The 24020-nt window shown below is 37.5% G+C and overlaps 1 long non-coding RNA gene across 1 annotated transcript in view; it reads left to right on the forward strand.

Annotated features, from left to right (window-relative positions):
- Positions 1–14947, forward strand: part of LOC135434001 (uncharacterized) — a 218872-nt gene extending 203925 nt beyond the window's left edge. Inside the window, exon 3 of the long non-coding RNA XR_010437168.1 lies at positions 14595–14947. This is a non-coding gene — a long non-coding RNA (uncharacterized LOC135434001). The remainder of the gene's footprint in view (positions 1–14594) is intronic.
- Positions 14948–24020: the final 9073 nt, after the last annotated feature.

Genomic DNA, 24020 nt, shown 5'->3' on the forward strand with positions numbered 1-24020 from the left:
CTACTGTGAACCAACAAGTGCATGTGACTGGGTGGGCGTGTTCGACTAGGCGATGCCCTGTTCTCAGTGCCGAGTATGTCTGTATACACACACACACGAACATGCATGAACATGCACAATATGTACTTCTTCTTTCCTCTTCCCTATACATACATGCTTAAGAGCACACACATACATACATGCATGCATATCGCGGCAAGCTGCGTGCAATATTTTCCCTCGGGCCCAATCTATGGGCTGTGTAATCTTTCATAACTTCGCTGCTCATCGTACGATCCATTTGAACTTATTAAGCCATAAACATCCCGTCCAAATATGTCTAAGTATCAAAGCCCAAGACTAAAGCTCCAAAAGTTTGTTTCTTTAATGTGGGATAGAAAGAGGGAATATATATATAAATAAAAGAGAATTATCTTTATAACCATATCGATTCTTATCGATTACATAAACATGTACCAAATATCAAGACTTTTACTGAAAAATTGATCAAGCTTAAAGTTTTCTGTAGGTATCCTTGAGATTGTCTCGTTTATAAAGGCAGGCAGAAGGAGAGGAGAGCAAACATGGCTAGATCATGACTAGCTTATTGTTGGCGATCAAGTATATATATTTTTTATTACTAAGAAGACGTCTTCTTGTTACATACATTTACACAATTGTAATATACATTTTTTAGAGGGTATTAAAAATCATTAAAAAAAATGCATTGACAACAACAACGACAAGTTGACTGACCACAGCCAAAGGCAGCGCTGCGAAGCGCACAACTAAGCGCTCAGTGTGTGTGTGTGTATGTAGGTGTTTGTGACTGTGTGTGTGTGTGCATGTGAGAGTGTATAAGTATGTGTGTACATGTGTATATGTGCGTCTCTGCGTGTGAGTGAGCACTGCTTTATGTCTGCGCTTATTAAAAATTATAACCATAAGCCAAAGTTAACAAACTCTCGCACAGAGAGATAAATGAGCAACTATTAGATGCCCTGTAGTCAGATCTAAAAATATCAGTAAAACGCTTTTCCATAAAAATACATATAAAACATATACATTTAAAGTATTTGTGCCCAATATGTAAGCCACATTTATTTATATAAATATTTAAATCTTTTATATAAACCGTCTTACTTTTTGTGCACTTACTGCTGATATTTACACAATATTTCAAAGTCTCTGCACAATACTTAATGGCTGCTGCAGATTCGTTGTCCTCTTAAGCCTGGCTAGCCTGTGCAACGATAACAACAACAACAACCACAACAACCACAACAACAATCAGCTGAGAGCCGGCCCGTTGATAATAATACGTATACGCGTGCCTAATGAAACGTGTTGCCAAAAGCCAAATTGTGCGGCATACTTAGGCAAAGGGTTTTTAATGCCATGCCGGGCAACTGGGGAGCTATTTAGCGCGCTATTTAAGAGCCATCCCCTCCCTCCCCCTCCAGCAAACCCCTGTCATTGTACAAGACGAAGAGAAGCCGAACTAAGACGTAGGACAACGAGGACACGAGAAGGCAGGCAGCCGCCCTGCGACAATAATTTAATTTAATGTGTTTGCATGCAACGGCGACAAAAGGCAACAAACGATGCGATGCGACTGCAGTGGAGGGGTGGTGCAGAGGGGATGGGGGTTTCTGTGAGGGGTAGTCGACCCGCACAAAGATAACTCACAATTTGTGGCCGCTGCGTGCTGCACGCCGCCTCGCATCTTGCAGCTTGCAACGCGAGCACGAAATTTATGACGCTGCCGAATGGCGCGAGGATCCGGGCGCCGGTCAGGGGGAATTTATGTTAAAATTATTAGTGTAAACATTTTGTATTTAATTAATATGGCGCAGCAGCAGCATCGCGAGCAGCGGCAGCAGCCATAAACTGGGCGCCAACAGACGCGTTGACAACGCAGCCCGCAAAAGTATGCAATGCAATTTTCTGTCGCGATAGTCAATTTTTTTATAGTTTACTTCGGCTTTTCGCTGGCCGTGTAATGCGATAATAATGATGTGTATTATTTATGACCAGAAACACGGACACAGCACCGCGCTCGGCGCTCAAATTTATATGGAAGGGAAAGGCCTGAGCGGCAGCATTGCAAATTCAAATGTGTTGTTAAATATATGCAACTATTCAGTGGCAATTGTGGTTTGTGTGTTAAATCAAAAAGAATCCAAGAATTTTTGATGATAAATCGTTAGATAGGCATACAAGTTTAAAAACTCCTTTGAACAAATTATTAACTAGAATTGAAGCATGGCTTTAAAGAAATTTGCAATTAGACATACAAATATCCCGTATATTTATTTATTTATTGATTTTTTGTTGATCAATATTTATAAAGTATAAACATAAACAATAATGCAGCCTAACGAGCCTAAGGCGTTTTTTCGAACCAACAAATGAAAGGTCGCTGGTTCAAATTCTGCATACATTTTCAATGTTTTATATTTTTTATGCAATCTTTTATTGTTCACAAAGAAAACCGCAAGAAATTGAATGGGTTTTACCAACAATAATAGTATTTTCCAAAGCCTGTCGCGATTTACACTTGAACTTTCCACATTTATCATTTGACCCGTGCAATGCCGTTTAATTTCTACACTTATTTCAAATGTCCACAATTAATTCCTTAAATTTAAAAGAGAAAATGCCAACCTTTTGCCAAGTCTGTTCCAATACGGCAAGAACATTATCAATGGCTCAAAAAGCATTAGCAGGTAAATATTGTCTTAATGGGGCGACCATTTTTTTTAGACTACCCCCCTCCCTCCCCCTTGGCGCACCTTGGCTAGGTTCTGTGTACATTTGCGTCGCTTATGTGGACCATAAATTGTCTGGCCAAATTTCTAGACATCATAATACAGAGTGTTATAAATATGCGAGCAGGCGACTGCAAACAGAAGACAAGAACAACAAGTAAATAGAAATCAAAATAAGCTCGCAAAGCAGAAGAAGCAGCAAATGAAGAAGAAGAGGAAGACGACGAGAAAGAACAACAAAAATAAAATGTATATTTGTTGTTGTAAATTGAAAGCAAGGACAGACGACAGCTAAAGCAGCAGCAAATGCGAAGTAATGAGCATAAAAATGGCAGCGCAATGAAAACCACACAAAGTGAGAGAGAGGGAGAGAGAGAGAGGGAGAGAGGGAGAGAGAGAGAGGGAGAGGGAGAGAGAGAGAGGGAGTGATAGTAAGAGTCAGAGTGCGAGGGGGGCTGCGAGGTGCCCGGGTGACCGTAAATCTTTTTTGTGGCGCTTTCAAGGTGAAATAACAATTTAAGTTTACGAGTATTACTCGCAAGCGGCAATAACAACAACAACAACAACAGGAACAACAACAGGAACAACAATATAAGTAAAAGCAACGAAAAGAAGAAGATTCCGGCCACGCACACATACAAAAAGCACGACACACACACGCACAGAACAAACAAAAATCTATGATATATGACAGAGCTGAGCGTCAGTTGCCAGGCCAACTCCAGCTGTGAGTGTATAAGTGTGTGTGCGTATACATGTGAGTGTCTGCTGGGTGTCTTTGCCTTCCTTTTTATACCCTGTACCCGGTATATAGTATAGAGCTGAGTCAATTTAGGCATGTTCCTCGGACTGTCCCGCTGTCCGCCCTTTGGGGAGTACGAAGGGTGGAGTATACAGCCGGGTGCCGTGATCCATAGATCGGAAGGGGCTTAAGATAGGCCTCCTGCCAATCCAAAAGAGTACACCAAACAGTCGTGTCTTTAATTGGTACCAGCAGAATTGATGTTCCAAGGTGACGCTGATTGACGCCTAAATTAATCCCATAATAGGAACCGTGAGGTTAAGCCATCGCGGCAGGTGCTCATGTTAAGCCTATTAACTTTAATGCCCCTCTGCACACCTGTTGGAGACTTAAGACTTGCATAAACTAGACTATAAGTGCCTACAAAAGCATGCCTGAATTCATTTCGGGACTTTAGTTTATGATTTGGAAACAATATTTAATACTGACTTAGGTATACAGGGCATTGTGTAGTCGAGCACAGCGTTCTCAGTCTTGTGTTTGTTTTTTTTTTATTCGTGGATAATTTCAGACAGTCGCACAGGTAAGTGAGAGCTCGCCTTATGCGTTCTTCAGCTTCATATATCATGCTTTAATAATCTGCCGGGTGTTCCGGCGAAATCTCTTAAGTCCCCCTGCCCGGCGAGTGCCACGCCTACTTCCTGTTTGCCTGCTTTTTTTTTTGGGTTTTGAGAACTCGTGAAAACAAAAGTTCAATGTACGGTGAATAATTCTATTGAAGGCGATTAAGAACAAAGAAAATAAAATTAAATAAAATAAAGTACCATAAAAAGCCTGAAAAAACAATTCAAATTTAATATGCACATATGTTTTCTCAAGGTTTCCTTTGTAAATTCCACTCATAAATGATAAATACAAATGCCACTCGTAAATTATAATGCCTTGGTGTCCGACCAGATTCCAGTTTGCGCAAAATCTTTGATTGCCAAAAAGAACTTTTTCCAACGAAAAAATTAGAAATATATTATGTGCACGTTTTGAAGGGGCCTAAAAATTGTTATATATGGAAGTGGCCAAGAATAAAATATTATAGGAACAAATAAGTTTCATGGGAAAAAGAAATTTAGATATAAACACATTAAAGCCTAAGCAAAATTCTTTAGAAAATCAAATATGTATTTTGCCTTAGGTCTTTGCGTGGGTTTGATCCTTGAGCTTCAAGCTGAAAGGTTCTCCTAAAGGAAACTTTCGACTGGTTTGAGATTTGGTACAAAGGAGATGCGAAAGAACTTAAAACTATATATTCTTTTAATATATAATTCATTAATAATGATAAGATTTGATGACAGAAAGATTTATTGTAGTCATTTTCTTTGCTATCGTTTCTAAGCAGCTTTCACAATTTCATAAACTGCCAGCTTTGTGATCGAAAACGTTTTTCGAACTGTGTTTTAAGCCCGAGGGGCTGCAAAGATGTTTCTCGTGATTACAGCCGCAATTATTTCAACATTCTCAGCACATTTTCTCATTTTCATATTTCATATTGGGCCATTGCTCATCAGCTCTGAGCGATGTCGCAGCTAATGAGCATCGAAATTATTCAAGAAATTCATCAGAATTTTCCGCTAGATTTGTGGCGAGGGACAGGTGACCTGTCGCCTGTTTCGGGCGTGTACCACGCCACGCCCCAGCTTAATGGGCAAATCATATAGTTGGCAAGGAAGCTGCCACTTTGACTGAGTGCTGCCATCGTTGCACAGCGCCAGCACAGCGTTGCCAGCCTTCGGTTTGGCTTAGTCAGTTTCAGTTTCAGTGCAAATCACAATTTGATTGTGCCTACGTGTCAATCACAGGACATCGGGAGCGCTTACCCCTGAAATTATACAATCATTTGTGAACCCCGTTGCACCTCCTGTTGTCCCTTCCCATTCATGCCGCCAAACAAAGCAGTTAATGGGGCCTGCAACCGGGCAGCTTTGGCACGTTGATTATCCCAGGACTTGTATCACTTGCTCCTGGACCTGCTCCTGCTCCTGTTGCTGTTGCGGCTCCTGATGTTGCTTTTCCAGCAGTTTAATTAGCGCTTGCTGCCAGTCAGCCAAGTGGACAAATTTGGTCGCTGACCAGCATTGACCATTTACCCGATAAATGTAACCAGCCACGCTCCCCGCCTGGATTGATTGGCTTCCAGGTGTGTTTGTGCGTGTGTGTGTGTGTCTGTGCCATGAGAGGAATGTGTGATTAGGCTTTGGCTAGCGTTTGTCCAACTATTGACAGTCGCACAAATTGCCTGCTCCACTAAAACCCTTGCGAGCCCCAAAAAGTATGCTAAGCATTTTCTTTTTTTAATACCCTTGCAAAGGGTTTTATAGATTGAACTCGATATATGCAAGCCCTGTTGATTGGGAGGTTATTCGAATTTTGTCATAATAAAGAAATTTACGTACAAATAGAGTAGGATCTATATATCATATAGTTGACATAGGAATGATAGCTCGAAAGTTGAGTCTATGTATATTTTCTGCTTTTAAGATATTTAAAGAAAAAAACCTGACAAACTTCACTATGCTCTTATTGACATCGAACAGCCATATGCATAGAAATAATCGGAAATCGGAAATTTAGTTTTGGTAAAGAAATCTTTTATCTTTCCTATGAAATTCGCAACAAAATCAGCAAGTACGAGCTCCTTACGTATTATTGACATTGAACTCATACAAGAGATTGCGGCTAGGACAAGAATTTTTGTCTTTAAAATACTTTTAACTACTTCAATATATAATCTGTTATATAGCTGCAAGGGCATTCAATCTTCGGCACTCTGAAACTTACATTTTTTTCCACCTATTTTTGTTGTATTTACACAGTCAAATGAAAACTTGTAAAAGCCTAGTCAAATGCCGAGACCACCTGTTAAATTGTCTAAATTGGTAGCCGGCACCACAAAAACGCCTCCCACACACACACACACACTTACACACACACTTAATAAAGGGCTACAAAGCTCAAAAGTGCACAGCTGTGGCTTTTGCCAAAAAGGCAACATTTGATAAAAAGCCTAAAGAACAAAACAAAAATTTAAATTAATACAAAAAAAATTGAAGTAAACAAGCACGGACAAGCTTTCAAAAGCTCGCTCTCAGTGCCTCTCTCTCTCTCTCTCTCTCTCTGTCTCGCTCTCTTACTGTCCCTCTCAATTGCTGAATGTGTATTGCAAGCTCTGCACGGAGAAACGAGCTTTTGTCGCTCTTAAGCTCATTTGCATGCTCTTTGAGAAAAGCTGCGTGTGAAAGCTGCCGCAGGGATGCTGTAATTTGTTGCAAAGAGTCGGGAGCCGAGGACTCGCTGGCCGCATCCTTGCCTCGTGCCATGGCCTCGTCCTCGTCGAGATTCGTTTCTTTTGGGCATTTGCGAACGCCTAGCATTGTGCTAGGTTCTGGCCGCTTGTGTTGGCGCTGGCGCTGGTTGGCTCGGGCTAAGGTAAACGGTCTTTCAGTCAAGCTCCAGCATCCGTTCAAACCGGGAGCAGCATTGCACGCGTTCCGTTATTTCAAGCGCGCGGACACACACACAGAGCGCGTCCTATCCGGTCTATGTAGGTGTATGTGAGCGTGTGTGTGTGTGTGTGTGTGTGCCAGTGCGTGCGTTCGATACGATTCGTGGCGCGACGCGGCGCGGTGCGGCGTGTGAGTGTGTGCATTGGTGTGTGTACATTTTTGGGCAAAGCGAAAGCAAACAGAAACAGAGCCCCCCCAGTGACAGGGCTCAGAAGGTAACGCGAACCGGTTAAACGTCTTTAAAGTCGCCTTTGTACCCTTTGCGCTCAGAAGTCGCCGCAGAACTTCCACAAAGTCAAAGCACATTGAAATTCGCTCGAGCAGAAACTGGAGCTAAAATAAACAAAAATTAGAAACTACGCCATCAAAATACGCGCAAACTGAAAGCTACTTCGAAAGTTGTGTCGAAAATGTAAGCTGAAAACACATTTTTAGTGCTCAAAAAAATAGTTGGCTGTTCTTTTGTATTTTAAGTACAACAAAATAGAAAATTTTTAAAGCCGCGCACATCCACAATCTAGGCTTAAAAAATTTGTTTGAACTACCAAAAGAAGTCTTTACTTTTCGACAAGCATAAAAGTCAAAGAAGGGCCAAGTTTCAAATTGGGGGCAAAAGAATTGTAAATCAAAATATCAAAACTACACAAAATTCCAAAATATAATCCCAGTGAAACTTGTAAAACAATCAAAATCTGTAATTTAAATTACAAGAAACTTTTAAATTTTTTATAAATTCATAAGCACAAAATTGCCAAAACTCAAAGCTGCCAACAACAAATCAAGCTTCAGATTTCCGACCATAAATCCTGCAATTGTCCAAACCTCAATACAAATTTTATGCTTTAAAATTTTGGCAGCATTTGCCACAATTTCTATAACTTTGTGTACAAATATATAAGATCAAATATTGGCAGCAGTTCAACTGGCGAAAGTTCTTTTACCTTTGGCCTACTGCTGCTGACTGCAAAATGAACAAAACCCAAAACAAATTTCAACTTGACTCATAAATCATTTTGACCAACTCGCAAGGAAACTATAAACTTTAACAGCCCCAAACACTAAAGGCTTCTGGTATAGCTTTGCCATATTCCACACCAACTGGTCGTGTGAGCAATGTTTTACAAATTGTTTAGTTCGATTGGGTTACATATGCTGCCATTGAGAAATAATAAATAGTTGCCTTTATTTGGCACTGGCTGAGTATCTAATGGGCAGCTAACAATATCTTGAGTTGTGAGTTTTGCTTATGTTTGTGCTTGAATTGATCGAGAATTATAAGCGACTGTCACGAATATTTGAGATTGATCCGATGAAGAATTGTAGGCGACTGTCGCGAATGTTTGTTCTATAACTGATTGAGAATTATAAGCGACTGTCGCAGATATTCTTAATTGATTTAATTTCGAATTATAAGCGACTGTCGCGATTGTTTGTGCTTGAACTGATTGAGAATTATAAGCGACTGTCGCGAATAAACATGCTTGTTCTGATGAAGAATTGTAGGCGACTGTCGCGATTGTTTGTGCTTGAACTGATTGAGAATTATAAGCGACTGTCGCGATTGTTTGTAATTGAGACTTAGAAGCGATTGTCAAGTAATAATTGCTTTTAAATATATTGAATTAAAGGGTTTGGAGAACAATTTGTGTACTTAATATTAAAATGTGTATTGTTAAGTTTGAGTAAAAGACAGCTTTGAAAATTCAAATAGGCATATTTTGGTATCAAATTGTGGGCCTTGTTTAAAGTATTTTCACAATTAGTGAAATGTTACATGAAAGCAAATACAATTAATTTTCCATTTCATATAGACAGTGTAAGCCTGTGAAAAGCTTAGAGTTGGCAAATGCAAATTTAACATAATCTGTAATAATTCTGCCCTGAACTTAAAATTATATTGTTAGTAGAAAATTTCTGAGTTACCGTCTCAAACAAAAGAAACTCGTATTTCAAGTCTCTCAGCAACGTATTGTGAAGCAATATTTCTTAATAATGCACTCGAGGTACATTTGAAGCTCTGTCTGAGCAATTATTTGGCATCAGAATATCTGTTAGCCTACTTAAGGGTTTGAGCTGTTTTCATTTTGTTCTATGGAATTATTATTGCAGCAGAAATTTCGAGCATAGAAGCAACCAAATTATGTTTGTTAGATAAAACATTTTATTGATAATTGAATGCAATTAAAATTTAAATGCAATTTTGCACGTTGTCTTTCGATAAATTAGTAAAGATTAAATTGAAATCATTTTAGTAGGATTTTCTTTTATTCTGTACTTTGAAAATGTTGGACTTTGTCCTGGAAATGCCTGTAAAATGTTAATTGGCTTAAGGAAATCTTTGGAATGTGTTTGAGAAATGTTTCTCATCGATACAGAAAATAAGCCCTATCAGAGTTTAAGTGCCATAAAGTATGCTTTTTATTCCAGCCTAAATTTAAGTTAATTTTCATATAAATCTAAGAGTCTGTGCCATAGAGAAACCCTTTCAGCTTGCCTAAGTCAAGACTTTTTGCTCGTAAAAAGGCCATTCACGTGTTTGTTCTTAGCCATTAGCACAAATGTCGCCAGATTTTCATAAATAAATCAAATTCGGGTCCTTTGCGCTGCGCAGCCCTTGCAAATCACACAACAACACTTTAGCCAAACTTAGCTGGCAAGGTATGTGCAGCTGTGTGCCAAGCCATTAAAAATAACCAATGCAATAAAAAAGTTAAATCGAAAAGTAAACTGACCGACTGACTGACCGACCGACTGACTGACTGACTGACTGATTGACAGGCTGAGTGAATGAATGACTAACTGACACCCACTCAATGGCAATGGCAAAAGCATTTGGCCATTGTTTAGCTGGAAAATTGTGCGCTCATCAACTTAAATTGTGAAAATTAATCAAGTTGAAAAGCTTGCTTTCTTTTGGCAGCAGAGCGCACATGGGCCATGCCAGGCCCGGCCAGGCTTTTGTTTTGTTTTGCTTGACCGCTCGGCTGGTCGCTCGGCCGCTGAGGTCGCTCGGTCGCTGAGGTCAAGCAGTCAGCATGCAAGTGAAGGGAACCTTTTTCATGCGGCTTCCCCAAAAAAAGAAAAGGGAAACCTTTTGCTTTGCATTCAAGCGGAAATTAAAGCGTCGCACAGAACGGGACAGCGAGAAGGCGAGCGAGTGCGCTGAACTCACACGCGCTCAAATTGAAATTGTGTGTCCTTAGGCCTGAGATTGACAAGAAAAACAATAAAAAAAAAAGAAAAGGAGCCCAGGCAACCAACACGTGCGCTGCTCTGCCTTAAAGCAGTTTTTAAAGCAAGCTCAACTTTTTTTCGCTCGAAAAGTATTTTTTTTTTCGTTTTGGTCTTGGGTCAACGGTTGGGCGACAATATTTGGCTGCTGCTTGAAACGAAAACCCTTTTTAATTAATGCACTGCCAGCCGCCAAACACCTCATTAAAATTCCACGAAATGTTCGTGTGTGTGTGTGGGCCCTTTTAAATGAGAAAATATAAAACGAGTTTATGATTTTTATGGTTTATTTAGCCAGCGTCTCGACAGGTTTCTAATTAATTTAATTAGCACGCACAGCCTGCCTAATAAAATACAACGAGATAAAACTAATTAGTCGGCCCATAAAAGCGAACTCAAGTAGCCCAGGATTTCTCAAGTAGCTACATTTCCTTTATGCTCTCTTGATTCAAGTGGCATTTCAATAAAAATCTATATAAACGCAATAAATTTGAATTTGAATTTGAATTCAATTCTAGACAAGGAATTCATAAGCTTTCTGTTTGCATTTGTTTGAAAGTGAAGTTCATTTTGTTAACACAACCAAAAACTGTGAAAAGTCAACAAGCTGCTTGGCATAGAATTTGAAAACTCTGCTCTCGCACAATATTTACAATAATAAAATAATTGAATTAAAGTATGCTATGTCGAATTTAATCAAAAATTTCGCTTAGCTATTGAGTGAGCTTTTCATTAAGTTTATCATATATCTTGATAGAAATGGAAGCAAATAAAATGATTGTAATCTGTATTCTATGTAAACTTCTGTGTTCTGTCTGTCTTCTGTCTTTATTCTATGTAAAGTTTAAGCTGAATATTATTTGTCTGATTAGTAGCAGTTGTCTATATCATAGTGCATTTATTTATTGCTGCTTTTAAAATGTTTTTTTTTTATTTATTTTTCTTTTCACACATATTTTTCCAGCAAACAATAATTTAGTTAATTTCCATTCTTCTTGGATTTCGGCAGGCATTTAAATTGCATACTTCAAATAAACAATATTATTTTAACATTTTAATAAGGTTTAGTTTTGATGAGTAAATAACGTATTTGTGATTGTTTTAGACCATATAAAATAAACATTATATGCATTGTTAATTAAATATAACAACTGACGCTTTCAACTGCATTAAATAAATATACTCTTTTGTATAAACTGTCGAAATGATATAATTAAGCGTGTTTGTCTATTTCTATGCCCACGAGTCTCTCAGTTTTAAAGGTATATTTGTTAAACTTGATAAAAATTTGGCTTTTAGCAGCAGAAAGTTTAAAACTTATCGTTCGACAATTCTGTTTTCTTGTAGAACTCTTTTTAAAGATCAGTTGACAGGATTTACTATTTAAGGTAAATAATGTTAGGATTCACATCTATAAGTATCATAAAGATTCCTTTAATAATCCAACATTTATGCCGCCAATTAAGAGGCTATTTATTTTTCGACATCCAAAAGTGTAAATATAATTCGTATTTCACATTTTAAACATTATAAAGATTCATCCCATTAGGACAGTTCTCTACCAATATCTGTATATGTCTTTAGTTTATTTATTTTTGGACATCCTAAAGTGAAAATACTTTTGTCCATAACGTGTATGCCCGGAAGGTTATCTACTTTTGGACACTCTTCAAAATTTTCTATGTTGTTAAATATATATATAAATTGAAATAAGGCAAAGGCAATTTTAACAATAACAACATAATATTAAATAATAACGAGCACAGATACAAACGAAGGAAACAAATGAGAGCAAAAGCAATTTGACTTTAATTTTTTTGTAGGCAATTAATGAATATTAATTGAACAGTGAATGTACAATATTCTTGACGTGGATATTGAAACTATTTTGCTATGCAATAAGTGCCTAATTGTACTTTGTCTCTTTTGAAGCTCAGGCGTTTATTGTTTGGTCTGTTTATTATTATTTTGATTATTTGTTATTATAATTCTTATAGTTTCCGTTCGTACAGTGGTTCATTAGTGCTGTTTCTTTTGTACATTATATTGTTGTCTTAATTTGAAGTCCGATTTGTGTTGGGCTCTCCTTGTTTTTAGTTTCGAATTTCTTTATTGCTGTTGTTCCCGCAGCATGGTATTTTGTAGTTTTTCTAATATATGCTGTTGCTTATCAATTTATTCAAAAAAATGTTATATCAAATGTCCAATCACAATTAAGTCCTGTCGTGTGCCTTCTTCTGTGGCCATAGATTACACAACACTATTTGCAAAGTTTCAGTAAATATAATTATTTAAATAAGCATCCACAACGAAAAAAAACATTAAACGCTTAAAAACAAGCAGCTACAAGAAGAACATGTCTGCCAGAGAGAAAACCATCAAAAGTAAATGAAGCATAAATGCCAGCAACATGCAGAGGCGGGCCCAAAACTGGGGGCGGGGCACAAATCGTGTGAAAGAAAAAGTGATTTAATTTATTTTTCTTGCTCATTTTTTTTGAATTGCCAAACGAAAAAAGAAAAAAATGGAAGAATTTGTTAAATTTGCTAGCTGGGTGGAAATTGATGGAAATTGTTGTAGCTTTCGCTGCGGCCATGCGGATGGATGTTTGCGTCTAAATAGCTTTTGAGGGAATTAGAAACACTCTGCGGCAGAAATAACCGGAAGGAATTATATCAACCTCAGATGCGTAGAGGAAATTAAATATTTTATAGTCTGCGGCAGCGACGAGCATACAAAAATAAAAATAAATTACTATTGCAGGCGGGCGGGCAAAATGAAATCCAAATAATAAAATTTAAGAAAAAAGTGAATTTTCAACCTGTAAGTGTTTATGAGTGTGTGTGTCTGTGTGTGCGTCTGTGTGTGTCTGTGTGTGTCTGTGTGTGTGTGTGTGTGTGTGGGTGTTAATGCCGCGGTGTTGCATTTTGGGGTTTTACAAGCACACGCACAGGCGCAGGCATAAAACGGCCACGTTAAGAGGATCTGACAGTTGGCTTGGAAAAAACGAAATTATTTTTGAAATTGGCATAATCTCATACCCTGTTGCCAGAGAAGCGTCTTAGTGGTAGCCGACTATGGCCGCAGCTCCGCAGCTGCAAATGAATTAAATATGCGATGATTGTCGCGAATGTAAAGTGACAGAAGCATTGGGCTGTTAAGCCGCTGACTTAACAATTTGTGTAATTTTTGGGCGAATTGCAGTGAAACTCGATAAGTTTTAAAACCTTATTAACAAGAATTTGGCATGATGTTTCCATGGACAAACGCTGATACGAATTTGTTAATATATGAGAGTTGCATTAACATTTGCTGGTATTAACAGTGTGAATGGGACTTTAAACTGAGTAATTTGCAGTATGTTAAAACCAGCGACTTAACCTTGCTGTTAACGATGACAATAAAAACTATAAACAATTTTCAGATTTCATTGTGTGTTAACAGAAAACTGTAAGCACTTAAAAATGTTATTTTGTGTAACCAGAAATTAAAGATTGCGGAAAAAAGTTAACATTTACAACTCTCACTAACATAACACTAAAGGCACCATTTCGTTTATGGCCTTTAGTTCTAAATCGAAATAACTCTCTTTTTTTCCTTTTTAGGTAGATAGACAGATAGAGAGATTGTTAGGTAGATAGAAGGATAGAAAGCTAGATAAAAAGATAGAAAGATAGAAAGTAGAAAGATAGATAGATAGATATATAGATAGACAGATAGATATATTGATAGGTATATAGAAGGATAGAAAGAAAGATAGATAGATAGATAGATAGATAGATAGATAGATGATAGTTAGATATATAGATAGATAGATAGAAAGATAGATAGATGGATAGGTAGATGGATGGATAGATAGATAGATAGATAGCATGATAGATGGTTGGATAGATAGATAAGCAGATAGATAAATAGATAAATGACATAGATAGATAATTTGTATAAAGTTTTTTTAGATGCTTTCAAAAGGGAAAAACACATAAAGCAAAGTCTAATTAAATCTGAGATGAATACGTAAGATGCAATAAAAAAAGACGATTGTAACTTAAGGAAATTCCAACTTCCGAGCATCCACAACATATTTCTTTAAAGCTTCCAAATGAAAATATGATTATCTGATATACAAATTATATATATATGAAAATATAAATATACTAAAATATAAATACTCTTTGTCAAATAAAACATTTGTATTGCAAATACAATGCACAATGCCAACATTCTAACTAATAAAAACATTTTCTTCTCTTCTCTCATTTATTCCAAACACGCACACACATTTACACACACACACACACACACACACAGACACAGCAGCAGCAGGAAATCAACGAAATTGTCGTCACTCCAATCAAGTGGAAATTTGATTAAAGCAGAGAAAAGAAAAATTTAATATATTTTCAAAACTCAATAGCCGAACAACAACACAAAAAAAAAAGAAAGAAAGAAAAGTGTGCGAGTATATCAAAAAAGGTAACAGCAAAGGAAATCAACACGCACGCACATCAGCGAATTTGTAGTTGTGCAAGGACAACAGAACAAAAAAAAAAAAACGAAACAAAATTAAGGAAAACAACAACAAACGGTAGCAAACATTAAAAGTCAGCGAAGTGTAAAAAAAAAAGGTGAATACAGACAGCAAGACAGAGGCAATACAATTTATAAAAGAGTAACCAAGTGAACGAGTATTAAAATAGGAACCAAATAAGAGAAGAAGAAGAAGAGGAAAAAAGCGTAACAGAAATTAAAGGTACGAGCATTATTTAGTATTCGCCGCACTCATACAAAAACCTGGGGCAGGAGCTCGCCAAGGCTTAGGACAACTAACGACGCGCAGCTGACGACGTCGACTGCCTTGTGGCAAGGACATTACACACACACACACACACACTTAACTTTTTTCTATTTGCTGTGTGTGTGTGTGTTGTCCTGCATCGAGCAAAGCACAAAATTAAGTGCAGATTATCAGCAGATTATATTTTAATAGCATTTCAAGCTGTTGCCTTTCACGACAAGCCCAAAAGGACGACGCCGTCGACAACAAGCGCCACCAAAAAAAAAAAAAAAGGGACACGGCCAACAACAAATACATTAGAAACCATGTGCTAGTGCCCATTTGTGTCTGTGTGTGTGTGTGTGTGTGTGTGTGTTTGTGCAAGTGCGGCTTATTACACAATGTCCACTTAAAATATCCTCTTCAAGGAGCCTCAACTAAAGCAAACATAAGAAATTGAAACAAAGTAACAAGAGCAATTTTTATTACCCAGTTCTTCGTGTGTCCTTCGTAAGAGAAAGCAACAGGTGAGTGATACATTTTGTAAAAGATAAAACTATCGCCAGGGGCTTTACTATTTAAAGGCTTCTTTAATGTTGGAAGGCTTATATATATATTAAACAATCTTTAATATTAACTTAGCAACCATAAGAATATTAAAAGACAATTACAACAGTTATTGGTTCTCAATAAATTTGCTTAGACTTTTTTTAACCTCAAATGACCGCAGCGAAAAGCTCAGCGAAGTTTTCCATTCCCAATGCTGATTTTGGCGACCTTTGCATTTTTTTTAATATTAAGTTAATTGGCTCAAGGTTCTTTACTTAATTTTCACATTTCACTTCTTTTTGTAGAGAGAATTAAAAAATTGACAGATCCCCGATATTAATTTTTATCACAACTTCTTTAAATGATTTGCGAAATATAAAAAATTCCTTCAGGAAAAAATTCAATTGCTATACTACATAAATATCTACATGTATTATGAAAGTATTATAAATACCCATACAAAAATTTGCAATATTTCTATAATTTGTATAATCTCCTAAAGGTTTTTATGCTTTTTTGTCGTGAAATGCGTATCGCATAGAAAGAGACAACTCCGGCCCCATAAAGTGTATATAATTTAAATCAGCAGATTTAGATATCGTTTAATATATTTTTTTTAATAAATCCCTGTTCATTCATTCCGTTTCTCTGGAGAAAACTATATTTTGTTGTGCATAGTTTGTCATTTTTTATATCGCTCTCGTTTTATATAAAAAATGACAAACTTCAATTTGTATAGCATACTTTTAAGCGCATTTAAAGCTTGTAAAATAGCATCAAATGAACGCAAAACTTTAATTTTTCAAACCGAGCTCGTGACTTTTACAACTCGCATTCAGCAGCGCGCATTTAGCTAACCTCTAACCCTGCCCCCTTCTCCCCGCCCCCTGCCCCTCTGTGACGCCACAATAAGCGCCGCTGCGGCTGGTTGTGTGCCTGTTAATTAATGCCGACCGAGCATCCGCTGCAGCATATTTAAAAACGCATTAGCTTTCGGGCTTTAGAGCCGCAATGCAAACTGAGAGCCCGCAATCTGAGTCAGAGTGTCATAATTTTTTGGGCTAACAACAAAAACAAAAAGCATAAAACATTTGGCCAAGGGCTTAAAAAAAAACATTAGCGTAATGCCCATATAAAGCAAAAGAATTATTTCCATATACGAGTGCGCAAAAGAAATGTTGTAATTACTTCAAATGCTGCAACAGGCCGGCAAAAAAGCTAAATGTGTAGCCTTTTTATATCCCGTACTCAAAGCGTAAATTGAAAATGTATGTTGCAGGCAGACAAAGGCATTTCCGAAACCATAAAGCTTATATATTCTCGATCGGGATGATAGAGTGAGCCGTGTCCCATTGTCTTTGCAAATGTTCGACTTGTTCTTCTCAAAGACTTGAACATAATGGAGTCTTCTGATTTATTATACATAACATTTTTCTTATAGAGAAGGTGTGTTCTTTTAAAATCTATATATGCAAGGCTCATATAAGAGGTAAATAAATTTGGTATTAATGTTCTTCATGTATATATAAATATATATTCAAAAATTTATTCCAAAAATGTTTCATGATTTACTTCCTCTTCAAATCTTAGAATTTTTAAAAGAGCTAAGTCCTTGATTTTCTGTATAGACACATATTTTAATCTAACCATCAAACTTCACAATTTACAGGCAATAAAAACAAAAGTTATTGAAGAATATTTATTTTTAATGAGAAGCAGTAAGAAGTATTCTGTACTTCGCTACTCGCAGCTTAATGTAGGGTATCTGTCAGTCGTACAATTTACATTTTTTACATTTCTTTTTGGGGCTGGGGGTCATGTGCTGCTAATTTCATATTTTTTGCGGGTAGAATGCTGAAGCAGGTAAACAAAGAGACTACGCAACGGCAACACTTGCTGAGACATTAAAACGAAACTTTTGTTGCGTGGCGAGGCGAGGCGAGGCGGAGCTTGGGGAGGGATGCGAGGGAGTCACCCACACCTGCAACATGAAAGGCTGGCAGAGCATCTCCAGCATTCTGAGCATCCTTAGTGGCCATAATGCGCTGCTGCTTAGCTGCCGTTTGTTGTTTTAATGTTATTTGCCCGCCTGTTGGAATCTGTCACCAAGCTACGTGACAATACAGCTGCGCGCGTGTGTGTGTGTGTGTGTGTGTGTGGTTGTGTCTCTGCTGGTGTGTGTGTGTGTGTGTGTACGGTTGTGTGACTGCGGTAGACCGCTACTTTGCTGGCTGACCTAAGCCAGCTTGTTCGCATTGGAGCGCAACTTACCTGACAAAACTTTAAGGCAAAAATTTCATTTAAAAGTTTCGCTGCCCCTCCCCCCGCACGCTTCCTATATGCCGCCCAATCCCCTGGGTCACCTTTGGACGCACGCCAGCTGCTTAAAAGTTCACCTACCCCACCCCCACCCCCATACCTCTCTCCCGGCCTCCAAATTGCCATCAGTTTCTTGGGACAACTTTTGCAAATGGACATTGACGTTGCATGGCTTTGGTTTTTTTTTCTTTACTTTGCCCATCATAAACATTCACACAATTCGAACGATCCAGACAAATGGGGCCCTGGCCCCGGTCAACTTTGAACTCCGTACAGTGGACACTCCATTAGCATTAGCAAAGTTGTCAACGGACATGAAAATATGCCGGATTTATGCAACAATTTAATATTCCCCATAGAAATTTCTGAGCCAAAGCAAATATTCACGCTGATTTCTTACATTTTGTGCTTATAGAGTTTAATGTACTTCACATGAAATTTATATTTTTTGCTAATAATAAAAAAAAACTTAAATAAATTATTATTACTCTGCATTGTGACTGATTCTTATCGAATCGAGTGTAATGCAAAAAAGCTTGCATAATTCGCATGAATTACAGACATACCCAAAATCTGTCCAATTGCCAACTCTCGTCTATTCAGCCCACAAATTTTGTTTGACTTCTTCGTGACGGGATTTTGATGCCTTACCTTACTCAGTCAATTATATAAAAATATAATAAAATATATATAAAGGGTTTTATTTTTCTGGTTTGAAAACTTGCACAAAAAGTTACACAGCATAAAAGAAGGATCTTTGAAATATGATACGAAATTTCGTGTACAGCAGTAACAAGATTTTTCAATAGATGCCTAATAAATATTTTATTTTAAAATTTTATATCAAGCTACTTTCATATAAGCAGAAAACTTCAAGTTTTTTACACAGCAAAAATTTAATATCATTTAAGTTTGTGTACGCTGACAATTGTTATTTTTTTTTTTTGAATCTGTACAGTTTGCTGGCTTTTTTTCTGTTTTCTTTTTCAAGCATGTCTGAAATGCGCGAATGAAATTGGTTTTTGGTTTTTGCCAAATAAACGAATTTGTGAATGCTTAAATTGTATATTTTTTAATGCCGCTTCGCTGTTATTTATGTTGCCCAACCGAACATGCTTATATATGCAACAGCTGTTGTTTTTCTTCGGCTCTGCTGTTGTATTTGTTGTTGTTGTTATTCTTGCAGTCGTTGCTTAACTAATTAAAGCAGTTTAATTGCATAAATTAAAGCCGCATATGTGCACTGTATTTGTTCAACATGAGTGCTGAGTAAATAAATTTACGGTGCACCTAATTAACGTATTATAATTTAAAAGTATTTTTTCCAATGGTTTTTTTTTAATATATTATTTATGGCTTATGTGGCAAAAGCTATTTTTGTATATGATATATGCTAACATTCATTTTTTATATGTCATTTAGAACTCGAATTTATCAATATTTAAAACGTGTTTTCTTTTGTTTGTGGTAATTTATTATAATTTGATGCATTTTGAAAATTTGGCAAATTTTTGTTGTGGTTTATTTTACAAGTTATTTTTGTCTCTCATCAATCAATCAATGAATTTTTGCATGCTCTCAAAAATAACTTTAAGTCAAGGCATTTCTTTTAGACAGAGAGAAATACATTTAAAAGCAAAGTTAGCGTTAACATTGTTAGAAAAAAAAGCGAATTGCGCACAATTTGTTCGTTCTTTATCGACTGGGAATATGTGTGCGGCAGAGGCGGGTGGCTAGCATCCAGCAGGGCAGCAAATTGTAGCAGACACACTCGCACACACACGCACACACACGCACACACTCGCACATACACACGCACTCCCCCGATGTTTTAAAGCACTGGAAAAGCATCCTCGTTGGGTAGTAAACACTTATTAGATGTCACAAGTTCTGGATGGGAGATGGGAGGGGTGACTACGACTGAGCTGGGAATCGGAGACGGAGACGGATACGGGCACTGGCAGCGGCAGCGGCAGCCCCCCAAAGCGATGGAACGATGGAGCAATGGAGCGTGCTGTTAAGGAGTATTCGACTAATAAAAATGTCAAAACGCATGAAGTTGATGACAAGTAAGGCAAAATGACAGCAGATCCTATGAGCAGGACGTCCTAGTATGTATGTACAAGGAAACTTGCCTTCGGCTTTCTGCCTCTAATGCGAGCAACAATTTGACACACCTGCTGTGCGCCGAGTCCGGGGCCATGGAATGTGCGTGGTTTCGGTTGTTATTTTGCTCCTTCGACTCAAACTTTCACAATTAAAAGTTGGGAATTTTGTTTCATCTTCTACGACTTGGCGCTTGCCGCGCACGCATCGTTTCAATTTTATTTGTTGGATTGGCTTAAGTGGATTTATCATATCAGCTGGCCAGAAAGTTGTCCTAAAATATATATTAAACATTATATATATATAATTTCTATATATATATAGAGAGAGAGATTTGCTCGACTTTTAATTACGCAGCTTTTCAGTGCGCTCACGTACGCGGGAATGTCGTGGTAAAAAAGTTTTATTCCTTTTACTTTTGCTACGTGTCCTCGCTGAAAGCATTTTCAATAAGCGCCTTTTTCTCGCTCGCGCATAGCCTCAGGGAATTGATAAACTTTCTAGCCCGCACTTGGCCTTGGCCGGTCAAAGGTCAAACAGCAACCTTCTGCCGCCCAACGCCGCCCACATACACAATTCCTATTTAAAATATTATCGCATTTCAGTTTACAGTTTTATTGCCCAGACACAAGAACAACACTTTCCACTACGCAACCGAAAGGCCCTCTACTCCAGTCTCCAATTCAACGCGTTGCGTCAAGACCAAAATACACGACATGAGCCTGAGCATCATGACAGTTGAGGGGCGAGCAACGAATATGTGATGCTCTTTTGTGTCTCACATGAAATTTTCCTATATTAAAGAAATTGAAAATTACTAGAAATTATTATAGGAATTCTCAATGTGAGTTTAATTATTTTAAATGATTTTTAATGCACAAGTAGGAGAATTGCCTGACTCGGAAATACCCTGAAACCAGATTGAAGTTGCTTTTTTATTGCTTTACTCAATGAACTTAAAAAGGATATATAGATATATCTAACATATAAAGCTTTGCCACGGACAAGGCCGGGAAATGCTTGCTAAAATATAATTCTACCTAAGCTTTACAAACAAATAAATTACAATATTCAAGCTACATATGCTCATAAGAAAGTGCAATTGAAGTTGTACAAAGTTAAGGCCTAAAGCTATTCTAGATCTTGGGATTAAAGAGTCTCAGTTGAAGCTGTAATTTTAAGAGGTACTTAATGACTTATGCTCGACAATTGAAGCACTGCAAACTAAATCACATAGTTTATGTACTTAAGAATGAGCACGTTTTACGCATACATTCGCAAAAATTAAGAAAGTAAACAGGCGAACACACGCGCACACACACACACGTGGCACACACACACACGTGGCACACACGCGGCGTATGCGCCATTTATTAAGTATACGCCTACGAGACAAACGCTGCATGTTACGCTATGTGGCCCTGGATTCTGGATTCTGGCAGCTCGTCTGTTATTTAAACAAAACAATTAAAATGATTTTCCGAGCGCTTTCTACGAACCAGAAAAATAAAACAACAACACGAACAACAAGACGCACAGCACGAGCTCTTCATGTGCTGTTTGCGCTCGTGTTGCCAATTGTTATTGTTGTTGTTGCTGTTGCTACTGTTGTTGCTGGGTTTTGTTGTTTATTTAGACGCAGGCATGTATACATAACATTAACGGCAAGCAGCAACAACAAATTGAATGAACACGCGCCCCGAAAACGTTTAATAAACACAAAAAGCAGCAGCAACAACAGCAACAACAACAAACAAGAAGAAGAAGAAGAAGAACAACAACAACTACAACTATAAGAGGCACAACGCCAGGCTCAACGTCTGCCTTTGAAACTTAATGAAATGTAATGATGAGCGGAAAAAGGGGCCGCCTAGCCAGCAGTCAGACATAGACAGTCGTTTTGATGTAAACTGGAAATGAAAATAACAATAGAAATGGTAGGGAAAACAGCAGCAGCAACAACAACAACAATAACTTCAACAACAATAACAACAACAACTACAGCACATAATGGCAAAGGGAAAATGTGCGAATTTTGAATAGAAAACGAAAGGAAACCCAGCACATGTGTATTAACTAGTGGATGGGCGAAGGATTTCAGGCACATGCGTAAAACTTCGACTAATTGAATTGAAAACAAGCTGATATCATCACATGTAGATGCAACGAAGAGCGAATGCTCTAACATGTTAAGAGAGATAATTAATATATAATAATAAAATAAATATTAAATAAAAGCTTGCCCGTTAAGCCCAGCTCTAACATAAGAGACTTTGCCATCGAATCTAGGATGCTTATCCTTTTCAGGTCCTTAACTTGTTGAGAATTATAAGCTTGTAGCTACGAATAAATTAAGCGTAGTCGATTTGATCTGACCTTTCAAGCATAATCTCTTTCTCTAGCATAGTCTCATTAATAACGGGCTCTAATACAGAAAATCCTTCCTTCTGAAAATCGCTAACAAATTTAGGTTTTCTATTAGGAAATAGAAAAAAACCTAACAAGTATATAGCACAAACCTGCAAATTGTTGGCAAGGGTTTTCAATTTTCACCTCTCCGCTGATAAATGTTCCTGGGAATAATTGTTAGTTTTAAAAAATCGTTTATTTTTCTATGTATGCTAGTTTTGTAATGGTATAAGATATCATTTACCCCGAAATAAATTAAATTCTTAAATCGAACTTTTCTATGCATTTAGTGCTATAGAACAAATATGGGATTCTACATTCCAGACTCTCCCATTTTATATTCCACATATACGGAACTTTACATACCAGTATACCATGTATCTTGGCACTAGAATGTCTAAGAGTTTAAATACCTTGCTGCAAGGGTATAAAAACTCGAGTGAGAGATATTTCAACTTTCACAGCGAGCCTAAGCATGTGCCAGATATATTTCGGTCTATTCAATTCTGTTTAAGCAATTAATCCTTTGACGCCCGAGTGCTTCAAATCCAAACACACACACAGAGTTTTTTTTTTCCCCCAGCCAAGGGCAAAAGTTTAAATTTGGCCACAATTTGTGCAAGGGGAAGCATTTGGGCAAGGGCGACGGGTTGTTGTTGGGTTTGACTGCTGAAGTGCCTTTTAGTTAAGCAATTTTAATGCGTGCACAATTAATTCAACAACAGCGACAAGGACTCCACTCTGGCTCCCCTCCAGTTGTTCCCGTTTTATTTTTCCACAAGTGCCCTCAACTTGGCTTGTTTTTTTTTTTTTTTGTTGCACACTAATTTGCATACGCAACATTTTGCATGCAGCGCAGTTTAGTTTAGTGTAGTTTTTTTTTTTTAAAGTCTAACGTGAGTTGGTTTAGAAAAGTTTTTGAGGTTAGAGCAGAAGTTGGCGCATGTAATGTCAAATGCAGCCACTTAACGGCAGTTGTTCGTGTTGTTGTTGCAGCTGCTGTTGCTGTCGTCAATTGCCAACAAATTGTTGCAAATCCCCATGCACAACCATGTGTGTGCGTGTGTGTGTGTGTGTGTGTGTGCATTACATTAATTGCATTCTGCCCCACAACTCATGTTAAAGTTCGCATCAGCAGAAAAAAATTATTGTAATTAACATTAAGTGCTGATTTGTGAGATTCATTTACTGCTTTTTCATACCCTGTACCCATTGGGAATGGTTAAGTAGGGTATATTGGTTATGTGCGTGTGTATGTAACAGGCAGAAGGAGGCATATTCTATCCCATATGACATATATGTATATCTTCTCAGTGCCTGCCTGTCTATTCGTATATATTCTTATCTCTATAATAATATCGATAGCTCGAAGATAATAAGATACAGATACACCCAAGCTAGTCTTCTGCAGAGCACACACAGACTAGGAATATTTAACTTTTTGGAAACTTTCTTTTACTTCCTCCCAAAACCTAATAAAATATAACAAAAATATATATATGTATATATCTTGCGAGTTAAAGTCTTGCTCTTTGGTATATATATATATCATATACGCTCTAAATATTTCATAAAGATCGGAC

Source organism: Drosophila montana, unplaced genomic scaffold (genome assembly GCF_035044405.1).
Source record: "Drosophila montana isolate Dmon_TW-CO22-7 unplaced genomic scaffold, ASM3504440v1 contig_3257_1, whole genome shotgun sequence".
Classification (NCBI taxonomy): domain Eukaryota; kingdom Metazoa; phylum Arthropoda; class Insecta; order Diptera; family Drosophilidae; genus Drosophila; species Drosophila montana.